The sequence below is a fragment of the Ictalurus punctatus genome, chromosome 17 (assembly GCF_001660625.3).
Source record: "Ictalurus punctatus breed USDA103 chromosome 17, Coco_2.0, whole genome shotgun sequence".
Lineage (NCBI taxonomy): Eukaryota > Metazoa > Chordata > Actinopteri > Siluriformes > Ictaluridae > Ictalurus > Ictalurus punctatus.
In genome coordinates, this window is record NC_030432.2 from 7897944 (window position 1) to 7913394 (window position 15451).

General features: G+C 33.9%; 1 long non-coding RNA gene across 3 annotated transcripts in view; it reads left to right on the plus strand.

The window, feature by feature from the left end:
- The window catches only part of LOC108278377 (uncharacterized), a 99033-nt gene that overhangs the window by 70018 nt on the left and 13564 nt on the right, over positions 1-15451 (plus strand). For 2 of the 3 annotated variants that reach the window (XR_008398205.1, XR_008398206.1), the window contains exon 1: positions 13415-15451. This exon is cut by the window's right edge and continues 1371 nt beyond it. The exons of the other annotated variant lie outside the window; for it this stretch is intronic. This is a non-coding gene — a long non-coding RNA (uncharacterized LOC108278377). Of the gene's footprint in view, positions 1-13414 lie in introns of those variants that run through there. 3 annotated transcript variants of the gene reach the window in all.

Below are 15451 nucleotides of genomic sequence, written 5' to 3' on the forward strand. Positions count from 1 at the left end.
CCAAATGCTGCAGGCACAGTGAGTATAGACAGACGATTTGGAAACAATAAAACAGAGCCTTGGTAAGTCACTATTAACATGCTCCGGAGCTCGACTGTATTTTCAGCGTCTGAATTCTGCACTTGTCTTTTGTGTGTATCCCACGTTTAACGCTTCGTATGAGGTGAAAGGCCTAGCGCATAACCACATAGTTCTTCATAAACAGTGATTTGCTATTTTTATTTTAATAAATAAATGAATGTTTGATTCGTTGTTCGGCTGGGTTTGAGTTGTGCATGCATGCTGTGCAGTGTGTGTGTGTGTGTGTGTGTGTGTGTGTGTGTGTGTGTGTGTGTGTGTGAGAAAGATAGTGAGTGAGACAGAGGTTTTTTTGGGGTACGTCTCCCCCACAGTGCTGGAGTCTTTACTCCTGTGCTCCTAAAGGCAAGACAATCATGTATTTTTTCCCCTCTCTTTCTGCCCTCTTATTGAAGAGGGTGTTTTAACTTCTTGGCATCACCTCACTAACATAGTTAAAGGAACCTGGCACCAGCATCAAAGTCCAAATCCGGTCATTGAAATTCAAGTGCTGGGGAGTACCTAAAGTAAAACATCCATCAGTCCTTTAAGTGTGAGTGCTGGATGAGTCCAAATTGAGCATCAAATAATTTCACACAGGCCCACTTGTTATTAACAGCAGCATATTATACTTTGCAGGCCAGATTTACTTCACATGTCTCTATTAGGGACTCTTTCATCTTTTCTCTGCCCATTTTAAGCACATTCAAAGCTGCATAATAATACATTTAAAAAGAAACTTGTTGGTTAACAGTGTTCAAGTGCTCTGCGTGCTTACGGAGCAAAATTAACATTGAGACGTCATTGTAATTCTGTTTACAGGTTTTTACAAATAAGTAGTTTACTAGTAGCTATATACTGTAGCCTAGTGGTAAATTCATAATACCAGAAGTAAATGCATGCTGCATAGTATTCATTAAAAACAGTTGGCAAATCTGGATATTTTCTGTTTCACTCTGCTGTTTTAAGCTGATAAATATTTGAGAATAAAAAGCTGATTTTCATTTACATCTGGGTTTTGTGTGAACACAGATGAAAAAGTTAATGCTTGATAGTTGTAGATTATGTAAAAAAAAAATAAAAAAAAAAGCCCTTGAAAATATTCAATTTGATTCAATTCAGATGTATTATATAGCACTGTTAATAATAGATTTTGTCACAAAGCAGCTTTACAGAAATCCTTACAGAAATGACAGAATATAGTCACTACTACCTTGCAGGCCCATAGTTTACCTGACTGAGCAGGTTTAGTGGGAAGCGAACAAGTGCCTGCTGGGATTTAAAAATTTCTGAGTTTGAGATTTTTCGCTGCTTTTTGCAATCTCACGTGTCTTCCTAATGAATGTTAAACACCATTTGTTCTACACTACTTTGATATTTGATTTGATAAAGTAGAGCTCAGTTCTGAAATATTCGTATTACAAAATATCCTAACAAATGATGTGCATCATCATTTATCATCATTTTGAGGTTTCACTATAATCTTTCGTGTCATGTTTAGTCATAGCACTTACTTATCACGGTTAGATGTTAATTCTATTACAATTTTATTTCTATGTCTTCTTCTAAAATTGATTTTTTTTTTGTAATTTAAAATGAGAATTTGATATTTCATATGAGCATTTTAAAAGAAATTTAAATAAATTATTTACAATTGGCCTTTTTGTTCTTAATAGGTTATTAATTATTAGAACAGCACAATGATACTGTATTGTATCATCAGTGTATGTATCAAAAATATGTTCAGAATAATCAGAGAAATAGTTGGCATATTACTGTTTTTCTATGTAGTTTTTTTTCTACTGTAATTTTATTTATTGGTGCTTTGTAAGATTATTTTGCATGCTGAGTAAAATGCATTGATAATCTTTTAACGCTTCACTCCCACTTTATGGTTTTTACTTATAAATCATTATTTTGTAACCCCCCCCCCATTAATGCTTTGTCTTTTTTCAATAATCCTTTCTGGTGGTTTTGTTTTGATTTTTTTTGTAAATCCTTGGGAGATCAGATACTGCAGGGGAAATTCCAAACACTTGCCAGCCTCAGCCAGACCCGACCTTTTGCTTTACTCGTTATTCACAAAATTCCATACTGGTTTCACCCTTGTTTTTTTGTTTGTTTGTTTATTTTTTATCGAGCTCTCTGTATGATTTCTCCGAGCTAGTTGTTCTGCTGTGCTCCTTTTTCTGTGATACCTTTCCTTTAGAAAAATTAGCGTTATTTTTAACCAAAGATATGATGGCTCCATTGTGAAACTTTACAGACATTTCAGGAAAATTATGTTTTAAAATAAAAGCTTGTATTGTTATGTGAATATAGGGTGTGGTCAAAATGTTATTTGGGTCTAAACAGTAAGTGAATATCTTGAATATCATGTTGACGTACATTACACTTAGATGAGTGTAATTTCACCATATTTCTCTTACAAACAGTCGTACGCTATTACTATTCATGTAGCAACTGTTAACTGCACTTTGCACAGCCACATGCAAGTGGCCTTCAGTCCACATCCAGAGTGAAATACAGACTCTCTGTACTTATGATTCATGCATGTGTATGTTTGTAAGATACAAAAGCAAACTGAGTCGTTTAAAAGAGTTAGTACTCATCCTTGCCAGTGAAACACTTCTGTGTATAGGAGAAGTAGAATGAGCAGACCAGTTGAATGTAAACAATTAAAAACATGAATAAGTGAATATTTATGGATATTTTAAATATATTTTAAGAATATGCAAACAAATGTAAAAGCATGAGTGGCTATCAACAGTCAAATATGCAAATGAGCTGCATAAAGCTTGCAATAACAAAACAAAATAGAAAATATTAAACTATTTAAGTCAAAATGAACTTTATTTGTAGGATACATCCACATGTGGCTTAGAAAAAATACAAATTAAGGTTAAAAAATGGAGAAAAAACATTAATTAATTAAAAAAAAAGTAAATTAAGTTTACAAATGTACTTTGTAATGTAAAAGTGCTAAGGATGCAAACTAGGAAATTGGACACAGGCTTTGCAGCACCAGTCATGTGACAGTGAAGGGTTTTTTTTCAACAACTTGAAGCTATTAGACATGCAATTGAAAACATAGCCAATAGATCACCCATAGACGAGGGGGCTGTGGCTCTATGATTGTAAAGGTAAAACAAGTGGGTTCTCCATGTTGTAAAATCAGGTGGTCTGGTTTTCTAAGGATGAGATTAACTGAGACAGCTACAGCTGGACTGGAAATACATCCATAGTCTGCTTGCCACATGAAGTAAGCGAAGTAGAGGAAGTTCTAAATGATGCTTTGTATGTGTTAAAAAAAAAATTAATAAAAGCCACAAGCACATTATGGTATAAAATTAAACCAAGGTTTCAGACAACCCATGTTCTAAAGCTGACATTTTCTGTATTTAAAACTGTAGATACATGGATGTAGTTGTGTGGCAGCCTGAGAAAACCCTTCACATGGCCCTTCATTTGGACATTATCTTCTGTACTATATATACTGTACAGTATTGTGCAAAGTCTTAGGAACCTTTTGTTTATTTATTTATTTTTATTTTATTTTTTTAAATATGAATCTTACATGTTTAATGTTTTGTGCATTATTGCATCAGTAAAAAGGTCTAGTTTTTAGATTTACAAACGTTATTTTTTTCACAAAAAAACCCAAAACTTTGATGTCAGTAAAGAAAACAACCAGCCAGTTTTCTCATAAAAATCTGTGATGTGCACCTGAGACTGCTGCAACATTTTTAAAAGCAAAGCATTGTCACACCAAATATTTACTTTATTGGTGTTTACTTAACTATAGGGGGGGTTTTTTACGTAGAAAAAGTTTAATTTCATTATTTTTGAAGGCATATTTACTTCTGGTCAAAACATTTGGCAATTTTCCACAATTCAGCCCCACCAACCAGCATCAGATTGGGTTTTGTAGATCACCACACAATATCTAGAACCCTGTGCAAGAAATCACATGAGGAGAAAGGAACTAGATTGTTGATCAAGTTATGAACTTGATCACCTGCATGGTTCTTCCACTATATCTGATTCTACGTGACTTTGGAGAAAACAAACTACAAACACTACTTGATAATTCCTCAACACTTTCTCACATGCAGCTTGTAAGACAGATTTGAAGTGTATTTGGGTGTATTGGAATATTCAGGATTTGAATAATTTATTTTAAAAAAATTAATGTTGCTATTAATTATTTAAAGCTATCTGTGTGTCAATCTTCTTGGAATCCTTTCTTTGAGGTCTCAGTAAAAAAAATACTGTAGTCACATTATTAACTTTTTGATTTTTCTCAAAAGCTAGAACTTTGGAGGATGCTACTGCTGGCATAAAAGTCTATTAGCATTATACAATGCAGTTTTTATCTGTGTGAATATTCTTAGTATAGCAACTTGAATAAGAACTATAGGTTCTAGACTTTGGATCACACATCAGACATAGATCAAGCATATATAATAATTGAATTAGTAATGGCACTGTAGTGATATACTTTGTCTTTTTTTTTTAATTATTATTCTCGGAGAGACATGCCTGCTGACACAAACCCGTAGATCCGAACTTGTGGTGACTTTCCACACAAGCTTGTATCTATAGGTATCTGTCTGTCGGGCCTTCACAACTGCCTCATTTGCCAATTCAGTGTTGTCTTTACTAAAGGTTTTGCCGTAACCTTTATGACAGCCTGAAACACAGATTTACGGCCTCATTTGAAGTTTGGAGAACATCAGGTTTAGCATTTCTCATAACAGATTGCCTTAGCATTGGAGTAGTTTTGCTGGTGGCATGTATTTTGTAAGCAGGTTGCAGTGATGATTGTGCCAGCTTTCAGTCTGACATTACACCGTGACATTCAGATTGTTTCTCTTGGTAGACTCATGGACCTTTACTTAGCTCCCCTCAAAGTTCTTCCATGCTCCCCAGGCTGAGGTAGTAGGTTGTATAGTTTAGAGTTATACTATGGGAGATAACTGTACAACCTCCTAGCTTTCCCTGAGGTATGCATGCTTCAACTACATCCTAAACTAAATATATACATGATGCCACAGAATAACTAGTGTTAGTGTGTATGGTGGGGTAAAATTGTCAGCAAAAAAAGGACTCATAGTTGGCAAATTAAGTCTAAAAATTGCATCAATATTTATATTGTTAAAGTTATGTGTATTCAGAGATGGGTTATGCACATGTTGAAGCTCATTCTCTGAGAGGGCCGTTCATTATGCAGATCACTTGCATGTATTTCACAACTCCAAGGTTGCAAGAGTTTCCTTTAGTAGAAGTATCTAAGACAGGAGTTTTCAGTAGCATCTAGACCATGCTTTAAACCATAAGCACTTGCTTTTAAGCCTGAAAACTTACAGATAGTCAATGCAAACTGAAGAATCAGACATCAGTTTTTTTCTTTGCTGCCAAATATACAGGGTGTCCCAAAAGTCTCTATACGTGGAGGAAATTAACACTTTTTTTTTTTTTAGCAAAATGCTTCCAAAGTTTTTCATACCTAGTTTATATATATTAATATATATATATATATATATATATATATATATATATATATATATATATATATATATATATATATATATATATATATGACATTAGACATTACTGGCTGTGTGTTGAGTTATTTTGAGGTGAAAGCAAATTTACACTGTTACACAAGCTGTACACTCACTACTTTACATTGTAGCAAAGTGTCATTTCTTCAGTGTTGTCACATAAAAAGATATAATCAAATATTTACAAAAATGTGAGGGGTGTACTCAATTTTGTGAGATACTGTGTGTGTGTGTGTGTGTGTGTGTGTGTGTGTGTGTGTGTATATATATATATATATATATATATATATATATATATATATATATATATGTATATATATATGTGTGTATATATATATATATATATGTATATATATATATATATATATATATATATATATATATATATATATATATATATATATATATATATATATATATATATATATATATATAATTTAATTTAATTTTATCTATTTATTTTTTCAGATAGCCTTTAAGAATGCCTTTGAGAAAAGAAGAACTCATTCTCATGAAATCATTCTCATGACTGGATTAGGAAGCTGTCGCAAGGTTGTTATGGATTTTAACAGGAAACATGGCAAGCACATCACACACGACACTGTTGCCAAACTTATTAACAAATTCATAAAGACTGGAAGTGTTGGGGACAAACTAAGAAGTGGACATCCATAAACATCATAATAGAACATAATAATACACTGTAGCATAAAAGAGATTAAATAATTAAAAAATTCTAAATAAAATGATATGACTGTGAACATGGCAAGAACTGAAATTAACATGTAGTAGGCAAGTATATTGGCAATATATTGTTGCATGAACAGTCCTAGTTGTAATTATCACAGCAAATTTGGTTTAATATAAACAATATGGATAGATTCCACCCTCAGTGTTTAGGAGCTTATAAAATGGCACTGACTGGGAAATAGGACTGGAATAAGCATGTTACTCTCTCTCTCTCTCTCTCTCTCTCTCTCTCTCTCTCTCTCTCTCTCTCTCTCTCTCTCTCTTTCTCTGTATATATATTTATTCTGTTAACAATTATTTTGTTAACTTTCTTAGCCATCTCAAAATACGGTTGAATTTCCCACTACAAATTTCTCAAACATACTTGTGGATTGTTACTATATCAAGAAGTGCTAAAGCTGCCCTAGGGACCATAAATAGCTCAGTTGTTGTCTTACATGGCATCTCTACATTGTCAGACTGGATTGTTTCTGACAAAAAAGCTGACTGAACAAACAAAATCTCCATACATAGGGGAATATGGACGTCCACTTCTCTGTTGGTCTGCATCACTTCCAGTCTTTTTGAATTTTTTGGCAACAGTGTCGTGTGTGATGTGCTTGCTATGTTTCCTGTTAAAGTCCATCACAACCTTGAGACAGCTTACCGATACATCTATGAGAATAATTTCAATAAGTTCTTCTTTTGCCAAAGGCATTCTTAAAGGCTATCTGAAAAATATATATATAATATCAATTATATAAATTGAAAAGCATTTTGCTAAATATTTATTTTTTCTCTGAATGGAGGCTTTTGGGACACCCTGATTGAATCAAATAGACATAAAGTATACATAATAACAATAAAGATATCCATAGACACTATGAGCATCACTTTCTAACATAGGTGCTGAATTTAATTAAAATATTTACATTCTAAATTACGTTTTCCAATGTTCATCTTGCTTCTTGTGAGCAGCACATGCAGTATATAATCCATCACCATTTAGCCCTGATGATATGCTATGCCACATCTGATCATAAAACTGGTCTCACAAGAGGGAGCTACTGTACTTGGCTAGACTAGCAGAAAGATGCTGTTTTCTTGGCACAGGCGTGTCATGTGATACATGTTGTTTAGGGTTGCACATTTTTCCAGTAGTTAGCCATCTTCATATCCAGGAATTTTCTGCTGCTTTCCCAGGAATTACAAGGAATTCCATTAAATCCATAAGCTGCATTTTTGTTTGTAAAGCTGTCATTAACATTTTATGACACTATAGCATGAGCCAGGTGAAGGGATGTTCTAATACATTACAGGAATGGGCTGTCATGACATATCATGGGATCAGCATTCTATCTTACTGACTCATCTATCCTTTGAAATAGATTTTAAGGTATTTTCTGTTGGACTGCTTTATTATCAATATGCATACATTTGTCTTGAATTGAAATGAAATTTATTGAAATGAAATTCATTTCATTTATTTCATTTCATTTATTTAATGAAATCTTCTTCTTCCACATATTGAAGAAGAAGAAGAAGAAGAATACATTATTACCTTATTATATATTTTATATATATATATAATTATATATATTATATATTAGCTTATATTAGCTAATATTAGAATATTAGCTTAAAAGCTTCCAATATTACTTAGGTGATATATTCAAGATTTGTCTGATCATTTAGCACAAATAAATATAACTTCACATAAAAAAAATTCAGATAAATAAATATTAATGCGATCTTTATGATTTTTAAACACCACAAAAATATTCACACACTCACAAATGATTAAATAATTAAACAAGCTTAGCTAGCTATGAAGAGGAGGAACCGTGTCTTCCTTTGAGGCGTTTTGAAGACGTTTACATGTTTGAGAAAGTTTACTGGTTTCTAGATACATTTCTATCTTATTTTTGTTTTGTTTTTTTGTTTTTTTATCTGGCCGATTCTAGACTACATGCTCCTGTCATGATTACTTCCAGGTGAGAATACCAGATGCCGGACATTTTTTGCACGAATTTAGTGGGTGTTGGAGAAAAGGTTCCAAACTACTGTCTTGGAACAGTGAAACCACAATGCTGGCGTTCCTACAAATCCCGTCATCCGTTTTTGCACACACACATATTTCAAATTAAATTTGTGTGCTTGCAAACAACTGTGTTTCAGGTGAAATACATTACAAAGAGCACAACATATAGGTTTCTGCTATGTTTAACATTCGAAGCACAAACTTTTTTTTTTAAAGTCAGAAATAGAATGGACAGATTTTGGTTCAATTGTTTTATATATTGAATAGCTAACACACTAACAATATTTAATTTGTTTCAAAGTGTAAAATAGTAATATGTCAAATGTCAAGTCCTATTCTTTAACACATTTCATTATGTTAGACTAAATGTTATGTAAATACTATCCATGTCATTTCTCTGTATGTTTTCAATGGGGTATTAAAAGAAGATCTATGTAGAGTTTCAAGATATGGACAAAATGATCTTGCTATGTATTATGATATCTTGCAGTGTATATGTGATATACTGTATGTTTGCTTTTACGCAGCTGGCTGCAAGACATATCACAGGTTTATATTAATGCCTTTGCTCTAACAGGTTATCATTTCTGTTGTATCAACACGTTGACAGGGACTTGTATGGCGGACGCTCATCTAGTTTAAACTTAACAATGGTTGTAAAGGAATAAAAGTGTTGTTATTTAAAAATCAAAAACATTGTAACATTTTGTGAAAGAAGACTTTAGTCAGCAATACAGCTTTGATGATTTGGCTATGATTTGGCTTATATATATTTGGCTGGATAGAGATTTGTGATACCTTAGTTACACAATAAGCTGTATTTATTACCTTCAATAGAGAAAAATATATTTTTTTGCTAATGAGGGAGTAACTGTTAACAGGAACTGAAATGTTTTACAGACATTTTTACGTTAAATGTAACTATACAACAACTTGTTGTTCTTTGATAAATAAAAATTAGAATCTTTGTAAAAAAAAAGGAAAAAAAAGTTTCAGCGTAAAAGAAATTAAACACATTAGGGTGGTAGCAAAAACTCCAGTAATATCACACCACCCTGTCACTGATTATTTTCCTGTAACAGAATGCCCTATTATGTTTTATTACATATTTTAAAATAGCTATGTATTATTTTGAGCATTTATTTTTGGGTGTGGCATACTATATACAGTGCCCTCCACTAATATTGGCACCCTTGTTAAATATGAGCAAAGAAGGCTGTGAAAAATTGTCTTTATTGCTTAAGCTTTTGATCTTTTATACAAAAAATTCACAAAAATACTCTGCTCTCATGGATATCAAACAATTGCAAACACAGCACAGGTTTATAAAAAAAAATATCTTCAATAACTATGTGTGCAACAATTATTGGCACCCTTTTAGTCAATACTTTGTGCTACCTCCCTTTGCCAAGATAACAGCTCTGAGTCTTCTCCTGTAATGCCTGATGAGGTTGGAGAATACATGGCAAGGGATCTGAGACCATTCCTCCATACAGAATCTCTCCAGATCATTAAAATTGTGAAGCTAGTGGATTCTCCTCTTCAGTTCACCCCACAGGTTTTTTATGGGTTTCAAGTCAGGGGACTGGGACGGCCATGGCAGGACCTTGATTTTGTGGTCAGTAAACCATATTTGTGTTGATTTTGATGTATGTTTTTGATCATTGTCCTGTTGAAGGATCCAACAAGAGGCAGTCAGGTTTTCATTTAATATATGTTGATATTTGATAGAGTCCATGATGCTATGTATCCTAACAAAATGTCCAGGTCCTCTGACGGACAAACAGCCCCAAAACATTAAAGAGCCACCACCATATTTAACCATGCGCATGAGCTACTCTTCCATATGGCTACCTCTCTGTGCACCAAAACCACCTCTGGTGTTTATTGCCAAAAAGCTCTATTTTGGTTTCATCTGAACATAGAACCCGATCCCATTTGAAGTTCCAATAGTGTCTGGCAAACTGAAGATGCTTGAGTTTGTTTTTGAATGAGAGTAGAGGCTTTTTTCTTGAAACACTTCCAAACAACTTGTGGTGATGTAGGTGACTTCGGATTGTAGTTTTGGAGACTTTCTGACCCCAAGATGCAACTAACTTCTTCAATTCTCCAGCTGTGATCCCTGGAGATTTTTTGGCCACTCGAACCATCATCTTCATAGTGCATTGAGACAATATAAACACACATCCAATTCCAGGTTGATTCATAACATTTCCAGTTGACTGGAACTTCTTAATTATTGCCCTGATGGTGGAAATGGGCATTTTCAATGCTTTTGCTGTTTTCTTATAGACACTTCCCATCTTGTGAAGCCCAACAACTTTTGCTGCACATCACAGCTATATTCCTTGGTCTAACCCATTGTTATGAATGACTAAGGGAATTTGGCCTATGTTTGACCTCATATTTATACTCCTGTGAAACATGAAGTCATGGTTGAACAATTTCCTGTTCCTATTCACTCAGATGTTCTGAAAAAAAAATTAAACATCAGTGTGAATATACGTCAAATATATTTTTCTCATATGAATTCCTAGGGTTGCTAATAATTGTTGCACACTTATATTTAACAAGATAATTTTTTGGATAAACCTCTGTTGTGTTGGAAACTGTTTGATATCCATGAGAGCAGAGTATTTTTGTGAATTTTTTAAACAAAAATCAATAGGTTAAAAAATAAAGACAATTTTTCACAGCCTTCTATGCTCATATTTACCAAGGGTGCCAATATTAGTGGAGGGCCTTGTATGTACTCATTTTCATCACTATCACTTCAGGTACTCCCCTGGCAAAGGGAAGTGCAATTTTAACAAGAGATGTTATTAGAATGAATACATAAGAAATGATGCTGCAATATGTAATCATATAAGTTAAACAATCATGTACTGTATGCATAGGTCACTCAGAGTAGTGACATTTTTGTAGTGATTTGCAAATAGATTTCTGTTGCTATTTTGGTGGTAGTTGTAAAAGGAAATTGGCATAAGCTACACGAAATGTGTTTTCTGTCATCCTCTGTGTTTTTTTTTTTTGGTGTTTAATGAAGGCTAAGGAAAATAGAGCAGTCTAAAAATAATGTTTTATTGGGTAACTCTATCCTGAGATGGCAATACATTTGGCAACACCGATATTTAAATTGTTTTGAAATTATTCTACTGGCCACAAAAATAGCAACTTGCAGGAGTCAGAAAACAACTGCTTTCCAACCCATGAAATTAGCAATACAGCAATATTATACCATACCTCTAAGTTACACTAGCAACTGCAAGAACATCGAGCGCCAAGACAATGTCCATTATGAGAACTGTGGGAAAAGTCTGTTCCTTAAACATCTCTATTGGGGCTTGAACTGGCTCTACTGGGGCTTAATTAGTTTAAACTCACACTGAAAACATGACAGAAACCTTCCCTTTTTCCAACAGAACAGCACTGAGTCTTCTTCTATAAAAATTAATACGATTGGAGAATACAGAGCAAGCAATCTGAGACGACGAATCACTTTTGTTTCTGTGCAAAGAATTTACACGGCATGGTATATTTATCCAAAAGTAAATGCTTGGAAAGCATAATGCATCAATAAATAATGTTTATATAGGTCGTATATGGTGTTATCAGTCCATTTTACGATTCATGGTGGAAAACTTTCGGTCCAGACTAAGCTGGGGTTCATTTTCTCAAAACAATGGCGCCAGATAAATCTTTGTTAGACTGTCGCTGGTACATTCTGGTCTCTGGTCGTTCTGGTCTCAGTTCAGTCGTGTGAACAGGTAAAGATAGAGTTAATTCATCAGTGTGGGAGTAATAGTATTCATAGAAGGGGATAACAATCCCCCTGGCCCAAGCATGTTTGTAATGACGGTAAATAGGGTGTGTCGAGCTTAAAGGGATGCTTATGCTGAGGCATGAAAGCTTGTGGTTGATTGCTAATATAGTATAAACACGTGTTTGATTTCAGAAGAGAACCACAGACTGTAGAACAAAGGCATAGCATGTGATGGTCAAATACATTTTGAAACTCCAAATGTTACCCCTGCTTATTTTTGACTCACTGTCCAACATAGTGCCAGCACACAAAATCAGCTTAACATTGCATGTTTAATAAGAACAAATACGTATTGATGTATCTTGACATTCATGTTTGTGAATATATATATTGAGTAAATTACATACACTTTATACCAGAACAGTTTTTCAATTACTGTACTTGACAATGTTTGTCTTTTATAATTTATTTGGGTTGCGGTTACATCATTTGACCCCTTTAGTTATTTATTAAAATTAAGGCAAAATTGTTAGTTTTACAATGACAAATATGAATAAAAACAACCGTGCACCAGTTGTAACTCTTCCTTCTATAACATAAATTTAATTCACATTTAGCATACAATTTAAGTGTAGGGTGAATTCAGATATATTGGTGAAATTTTTTAATTTCTGCTCTAAGTTTTCTTGACATGATTTTTTTTTTAATCTACCAACACATCATTCATTTCTGAACTCCTCAAGGTGTTAATTACCTACATGTGAAGCAAAAATTATTGTATCATATTCTAAAATAGCATGGCTTACCATTGTGTCAAAACTTATCTTTTAAAATGCTTTTTATTATTATTATTATTATTATTATTATTATTATTATTATTATTATTATTATTATTAAATGTTTGGTAATTTTGGGAACTGGGTCATAGCATATTTATTCATGACATGATTCAATCAAATTTAAATAACAGAATTCATAGGGAAAAAAGCCTAAAAATTAATCATGAACATATTTTCATACTGTATTGTACTGTATAAGTGAACAACCTACATATTATGTAGTAGTACAATTTTTTAAAAATCATTTCTTACAGCAACAACAACAGCAGGGTTTAGAAAATCTTCCATATTCAATATTTTCCAAAGTCATGACCAGTCATTTCTAAAATTCAATATCAAGTAAATATCAAAGTAGAAAAACATTGTATGATTTATTTCTTGCAGTAGCGGCATAAAACACTGTCATCAATCTCTAAATATCCCTGCATACTACTTTTCCCTCACTGTGTTTCATCTCTGTCTGTCTCCTTGGTTCCATTCTACTTTGCAATAATTATATGAGAGTTAGGGTTGGGTTATAACGGTGGGCAAGATTGAGTAGATTAACATTATTATGTTTTACATAATTGGAAAACTCTTAAGACTGTCTCAATTAACCTGAACCATGCTGTGTTGTCATAAATGAAAAAAAAAAAAAAAAACACAATTAAATTAAAAATATATCAAATTTGAATTTTGTACTGTCTATATTATGTATATACCGTATGCATCATAAATATGTGTATTAGTCATGATCGATTGATGAAAATCTAGCCAAAGCATAGCATATAATTTTTCGCACGTCATGATTTTTGGGGTCAACGACCTGTTTGATCCTGACCACACCCCCTTATATGATGCTACATAGCCTAGATGAAGTCATGTAATTTCTATCAAGCAGGTCCACTGCAAGGGGTATACAGTAGTAACATCAATTTTGACTTCAGGCTACAAAACAAAAGCTGCTAACTTGTAATGTCCCAATTTACCTGACGTAACCCTGTTAATAGTAGATTTTAGTTAGTAATTATAGACTGGAAATGATTGTCACTTAGTTCTTGCTTGCTGGAGGATAAATGTCCTTCTGACTCAGTAACAGAGCCATAGACTGCCCTCCAGTGGTGTAACATTCACACTGCAGCCCATGCATTCTGATACACCAGAAATGGCAGTCACTACAGTTTGTCTTGGTTCTATAATTCGATATTATTATAATGTTAAATTACTGCGTGCTTTAATGCTTTTTTCTGTCTCTCTGACTTGCTTACTTTGTTAAATCATCAGTGTGTGTCTGCGTGTAATTGTTTATTCTTGAGAGAATGCATTTACTTTAGGTGTCCACAAAGGTATTGTGCTGTCTAACGTCAAGCACAAAGCACTAATCCAACGCAGACCGGAGTGGAGCAATATTCTGTCCGCTCTTCTGTCTGGTGGTTTCTGTATAACAAAAAGAGATGTGAAACAAAACCTTTCAGCTAGCTTTCTTTCTGCCAGCGTCTACTGGTTCCCCTGCCTGGAAGGTTTTCAGTCAGATGCAAAGATCTTACCGTGATGTCATGTTAATGTCAGTCGTATGTCTTTGCAGATGGTAATTACGAGATTTGAGACGATGGCGTACTGTAAAAAAAAAAAAAAAAAAAAAAAAAAAAAAAAAAAAAAAATTGTCTATAGGGCAAATGATGCTGACAAAATGATTACCAGTCTCTCAGAAGTTACTGAATATCTCTCGACATCACTGATTGAAATCTGCTCATTTTTATTTAATCGGTGTCATTACCATGAGTAATACTCTAATTAATACTATGTAATAGTGCTGTAATTACTCAGACTAAGAGCTCTCTAAGGGTGAACACTGACGTACTTTAAGACATAGTGCATATCTTTCTTATACATAAATAGTCTCTTTGTACACCTGAAGATTTTTACAGTCCTTACAGTGATGTAATCATTGATTGTACAGGTGAAACTGAAAGCTATATGTAGCCATACATAGATTGAGGTATTTAAAGGATGGATTTAAGGATTTTCCTTCTCTCTCATATTCTCTCCATGAACAAGACCAGAACTCCAGGCTGATGTCCACACACTCCCAGCTGTTGTCTCTCATTCTTGTATGTTTGGCATGACAGCTGTCAATCACATCACTTCTTGACACACAGCCCTGCTGTCTTCCCCACTTGGAAAACAAGCTCCACACACACACACACACACACATGCTGATGTGTGATGGGCTAAATCAAGCCCATGTATGGTTCTTCAACGACTTTAGTTTCAGTGTGAGTTTAGATGTGATGCAGCGTCCTTGCTGGATTTTTTGTTTTGTTTTGTATTGTTTTGTTTTCATGCTGCAGCATGCATGCACATGTGTGTGCTGTGCATGTTCACGCGAAGCGCGCGCGATGGCCGCCGGCCGCCGGCACTGTCAAAGACGGTCTAATATTAGCGTCTGCCTGATGGCTGGCTGTATCTGGACAAG